Genomic DNA, 6,000 nt, shown 5'->3' with positions numbered 1-6,000 from the left:
CGACCCCCAGGGCCGATCCGCCAACTGCTCCTCCCGACCCCGAGGTCATGGAGCTTGAAGAAGACCCAGCAATGGAGTCCGATCTTCCCAATGACTGGAGAACGCTTTACCTCGACTATCTCCTCCATGACGTACTACCAACCGACAAGATAGAAGCCCGACGGCTCACGCGATGCGCCAAATCCTTCATTCTTGTAGAGGGCGAACTCTACAAACGAAGTCACATCAGAATTCTGCAACTTTGTATCCCTAGCGAACAGGGAAAACTCCTACTGAGCGACATCCACGGTGGAGCATGCGGTCACCATGCCGCACCAAGAACCTTGGTTGGGAAGGCATTCCGACAGGGTTTCTATTGGCCCACTGCAGTAGCCGACGCCGAGCAAATTGTACGCACCTGCGAAGGGTGCCAATACTACGCTCGGCAAACACACCTCCCGGCCCAGGCTCTCCAGATGATCCCCGTCACGTGGCCCTTCGCGGTCTGGGGGCTTGACCTGGTTGGGCCACTTAAAAAGGCGCCCGGGGGCTTTACCCACCTGCTTGTCACCATAGACAACTTCACAAAATGGATTGAAGCTCGGCCAATATCCACAATCAAATCCGAGCAAGCTGTGCTGTTCTTTCTCGACATCATCCATCGCTTTGGAGTACCGAACTCCATCATCACAGACAACGGCACGCAGTTCACCGGTAGGAAATTCGTTCGTTTCTGTGATGAACATCACATCCGAATCGATTGGGCAGCCGTCGCGCACCCTCGGACGAACGGACAGGACGAGCGCGTAAACGGCATGCTTCTTCAAGGCCTCAAACCCAAAATTTTCAACCGGTTGAACAAGTTCGGCGCGCGTTGGCTCGCTGAGCTCCCAGCTGTGCTCTGGAGCCTAAGGACGACTCCTAGCCGGGCCACCGGCTACACACCCTTCTTCATGATCTACGGTTCCGAGGCCGTTCTCCCGACGGACCTCGACTATGGAGCACCAAGAATCAGAGCATATGACGAACAGGGAGCTGAGGCATCTCACCAAGACGCCATGGACCAACTGGATGAGGCCCGCGACATCGCCCTCCTCCGTTCAGCTAAGTACCAACAAGCGTTATGGCGGTACCACAGCCGACGGGTGCGGGGTCGAGCCTTCAACGTCGGAGACCTCGTCCTCCGTCTTGTACAGAGCAACAAGGATCGCCACAAACTCTCCCCGCCCTGGGAAGGGCCCTACATCATCGCGGAAATACTTCGCCCAGGCGCCTACCGGTTGAAAACCATCAAAGGCGAGGTCTTCACCAACGCCTGGAACATTGAGCAGCTACGTCGTTTCTATCCTTAAAATAAGCTTACACTTTTCCTTATCAGTTTTTGTCTTAACAGAACCCCGATCCTTAGTGACTTCCGACCCCTGCAAATCACGAGGGGTCAGACCTCACTCGGGGGCTGGCATGTGATCGTAACATATGTCATGTGAAATACAAAAATCCCTGTGTTATACTTACAAATATTCTCTAAGTTTTCCATTCGCCTTGTAAACGAGTCTCGAGGGCTAAGATCCTAGGAACCAATTCTGAATACAACTGGCAGGACTGCGAGACACCCACGCCCCAGCGGCTGCAAACTCTTTGCTCACCAGTTCAATCAGAATTAGTTCCCAGGATGTTCCTAGCTTCCTATGACTTAGACCATGAGAAGAGTTGGAAAGCGTTAAAATGACTTGCCATAAGCAAAAGATGTAATTTTGTTCATTTTTTGCACAAATTCACCACTTACAAAGCGATGTCATTACAAAAAAGGAACAATATACTCTGAGAACTGTTTACTCGGGGGCTTCCCCACAACGTTATTTCATTACAGTCTCGGTTCAGCTCTACCACAAGTACTCAGTGACGTCCGAGGCGTGTACACGAGCCAGCTCGTCTACTGCGGTCGCCGCGCCACGCTCTCCATCGGTGACGTCCGGGGCGTGTACACGGGCCAGCTTGTCTACTGCGGTCGCCGTGCCACGCTCTCCATCGGTGACATCTTCGCTGGATCCTCGAAGGCACCACCATCTGCGACGCCTCCGCCGGAGCGTCCGGGGACTACGCCATCGTCGTCAGCCGCAACCCCGGCAGCAACGCCACCGCCATGGCGTCTGGGGACTACACCATCATCTCCAGCCATAACCCTGACAATGGCGTATGGGCAGGAAATGCCTCTCGCCAAGGGAGGAGCGCGGCAAACGACGGCGCAGTCAATGACGTACGACGCCCACCGACGCCTTTTTTCCTTTAGCAGCAGCGACTCCTCAGCAAGGGCCGCGCGCACCATCTCATCTACGTTGGATAACCTCCGGCTCGACATCACGCACCAGACTCACGACCAAGTTTGTAAGTTCTCTATCTCTCTCTGGCATTACTCTTCCTCACTCAGGAACCACCGCGATGCACGGACGCGTTTGGCGGAAAGGAAGAAGAAGGAGAGATAGCGGCTCGGAGGCAGAGGGGGAGGTGGGATGAGAACTCCTCTCCCCCTCCCTATTTAAAGAGGAAGCGCTGTAACTAAGGAAAGGCAAAAGGTCGGACGAAAAACCCTCTCCCTTCCCCTTTTTTAATACGCAATCAATGCTGATTGATATCTGAGGGGACGCGCCAGAGGTGACGGGACGAACCTTGGTCTACGAGGCGTCCCTCTTTGGTCAAACTGAACACTGCCTGGGTATGGCCCGCCACTGACCCGCTCCAGACGCGGCGATTAAGGCACCCACATAGGCAGACAACTTTTTCGCCTCCCCATGCAGGACCACGGACGACCCGGCGACGGGACCTTTCAGATCTCTTGGGTCGGCCGTTCGGCCCAGAAGACACGACGAACGAACGACCAAAGAAAGATAAGCCTCTCAGCTTTCTCACTTTATGCGTTAAAATTTGTTCGCAAGATTCCGACCCCGTCAAATAGCAGGGACGCGAGCATCACTCGGGGGCTGTCAAGGATGACTACCAATCTAGACATCCTCTCCACCCGACCCCTCCGTACGCTTGAAACTAAGGGCGCGACATACAGGCACAAAGCTTTGGGTAAAACTGGACGAACTAACAAACCCTACGCCCCGATTGCTACGGTGTTTCTATTCACCAGAAAAATCATGCTCAACGCCTCTCGCGTCTCTAGTTTCGACGTCTGCCTCCCCAAAGAGGGGATCGGAGGGGTCCGCCTACAGAATCTCCCCCAAAGGAGAAGCTGTCAGGTTGCCCAAGTTAATCGAACAGCTCGGATTGTCACCAAGACACGAAAACAAAGAATAGCAATTCTTACGCAGGTTTTTCCAACCTCGTCACAAACGTCAGGGCCCGAACCCATCTGGTAGGAGCTTTTCCGTCACTCATACCACCAAGGTAACGTCACCGCCTTTACTTTCAATTAAATCTTGCATTCAAAATGCAAAAAATTGCATCCCAACGATTCATGTCGCACCACGAAACGGCTGTCGCCTCATTTCGATATAGGCAACCATAGGCTGAGGTTCGAAGGTTGGCCCACAAAGAGCTCGAGGCCGCCTCACGCCGAACAGAGCCAGGGAGAGATAACCGAGACGAGCCCCAGCGGCCCTGCCCGACCTCGCTCAGAAGCAAACCGGGACGTCTCGACCTTCTCTCGTTCGATTCTAACCTCGAGCCAAACCCACAGAATCTCCATCGAGGAGAGGCCATCGGCCCCCCTGAGCTTATCGAACGACTCAGGCATCTGCCGGGAGGCGGGTTAAGAAGTTGTGGAGTGCCCCCAGAGGGCTCTACCGACCCCATCAGCAAATGATGGACCTGGATTCCGCACGAACGTACCCGTTAGCGAGCTCGTTGAGCGCGATACTCAAGCCATCGAGGCAAGTGTCGTTCCCTCAGCCCCTCCGATTGCGAAAACCGAGGACGAGGTAACACGCAAATAACGGCCGACCCCTATCAGACCTTAACAAGGATCGGGGGCTCGGGCCAAACAATGCAGGGACAAAGGCCCCACCTTGCCGAGCCCATAAAGTCCCCAGTGGAGATTTCTGTTGGAAGACAGGGCGGGGATTATTGCGCTGACATCCATTGTCACCAAAACCACGATTCCGGTCTCCAGTAACACCCGACCCCAGCAGGTGCGGGGGTCGGACCTTACTCAGGGGCTGTTAAGGTACGGCTACCTCCTCAATCTCCTCGCATTATAATCAGCGGCATAATTCAGGGGAACATATTGGTAAGACCGTAAAAAATAAAATCGCAAAAAATCAAACAAAACGAAATTAAGACGCAAAAGCACGAAAGGCGTCCAGACTCGAAAAGTACCGACACTTGTCCACATATTACATATAAGCTGTTCTCAAAATTGTTCGATTAATTACTCCCGCGAAGGGAGAACCATTTCTTTCAGATTGTCTGCCAGGTTCTTCGCAAGGGGAGCGACCATCTTCTCCATTTCCTCCAGCTCTTCATCCTCGTAGGTGGACGGAAAGCCTTCGTTCATCACCTTCAGGTTTATTTCCTTCTCATAATGGGCATGGGCGACGGTGAAGGCCTGGGTAATCCCGACGTGAAAGGCACTCTCCTCAAGTTGGCCCACCCGAGCCGTGATACCTCCGACACGGGCCGCGAGCGGGCTGGTCTCCACCGGCTCCGTCACATTCAGGGCGTTAAGGACCACCCCGACCACAGCTTGTAGAAGATCGTGCTCATCGCTCTCAACCTGAAGGGCCCTTCGCGTATAGGCAGCCTCTTTCTCTAGCTTGGTGGCGATGTTCTCAGCACTCAACTTTCCTTTCACCGCGTCATCGAGCTCTGCCCGGAGAGAGCGGACCACCTCAACGTCCTCGTCCACCTTTTGCTGGAGGGCTGTGGCCCTACTCTCGGCCTTCTGCCTGAGGTCCCGCTCCATCTCCAGCTCCTTCAGGACTTCGCCGGCCTTCTCATTGGCCGCGGCATTCCTCTGCAGCAGCTCGTCTCGCTCTTTTTTGAGCCTGGCAATCTCCTCTCCATCCAGCTTAGACCTCGCCGACAGGTCCTCGAACATCCCGTGCGCCTCCTCCACATCCTGACGCGCCTGGGCCTCCCGCTCCTGGACAGTAGCAAGCTGGGCGGCCAAGTCTGCTCACAGCTGGGCCTCCTCGGAAAGGCGATCCCTCTCCGCCTTCTGTTCACGGAGGAATTGGGATTTTTCCCGGCTACGAGCAACAAGAATCTGAGGAGGAAGAAGACTGATATCAGGAATACGAAAACACAAAAACACATGAAAAAAGAAGAAAGTCCAGAAAATACCTGAGTGGTAGGGATAACGATCTCACGGAGGGCTCCTCTGGCCTGGTCCAGGGCATTCAGCATGGTCGAGATCCCGATGTCAAGACCCTCCCGCTCCATGCTCTCGGAATGATCATCGAGCGAGAAAAGAGCCGACGTCGGGTCCTGAGCAGCCATCCACTGGAGTGGCGGCTCCCCCCGTGCAGGGGAGCGGCTTCCTCCCGACAAAGGGGTCGGTGGCGGCTCCCTCCTGACCCTGTGCGGCACCACCGCCACACTCGAGGACCCTCCGGCTAGACCCTCCTCCGTCTGGACCGCTTCGGGCGCCACGGGCGGATCCACATGGACGCCTGGCGACGCGGATTGCACCACGCCTCGGGTGCCACCACGACCGCGTCCGGTTGATCCTGGCTTGGCGCAGTCACGACCACCTTCACCGGCGGTATGCGGTCCTCGGCCGGCTGTTCCACGTCCGCCACGGAAGAGACCGCTCGCTCAGTAACCTCCGCGGGCGTGGGAGCCACCATGGACGCCGTCGGCTCGGCCAACGCGGCCCCGACATCGGCACCACTCCTACCTGAAATAGGGGTGACTCCAGGCAATGCCGTCTGTCCCGCTTGAAGGGCGAGACTCTTCTTGGGCGCCAGCCCCAGGGGGTGACCCGTTCGCAAGAACCTGCGTAAAGGTAATAACCATTAAGTCAAAATAAAAATGGAAAAAGGATAAAAACAGAGGAATCAACAGCTTACGTTGACG

Source organism: Miscanthus floridulus, chromosome 1, assembly GCF_019320115.1.
Source record: "Miscanthus floridulus cultivar M001 chromosome 1, ASM1932011v1, whole genome shotgun sequence".
NCBI classification, from domain to species: Eukaryota; Viridiplantae; Streptophyta; class Magnoliopsida; order Poales; family Poaceae; genus Miscanthus; species Miscanthus floridulus.
Note: the sequence above shows the minus strand (reverse complement) of the source record.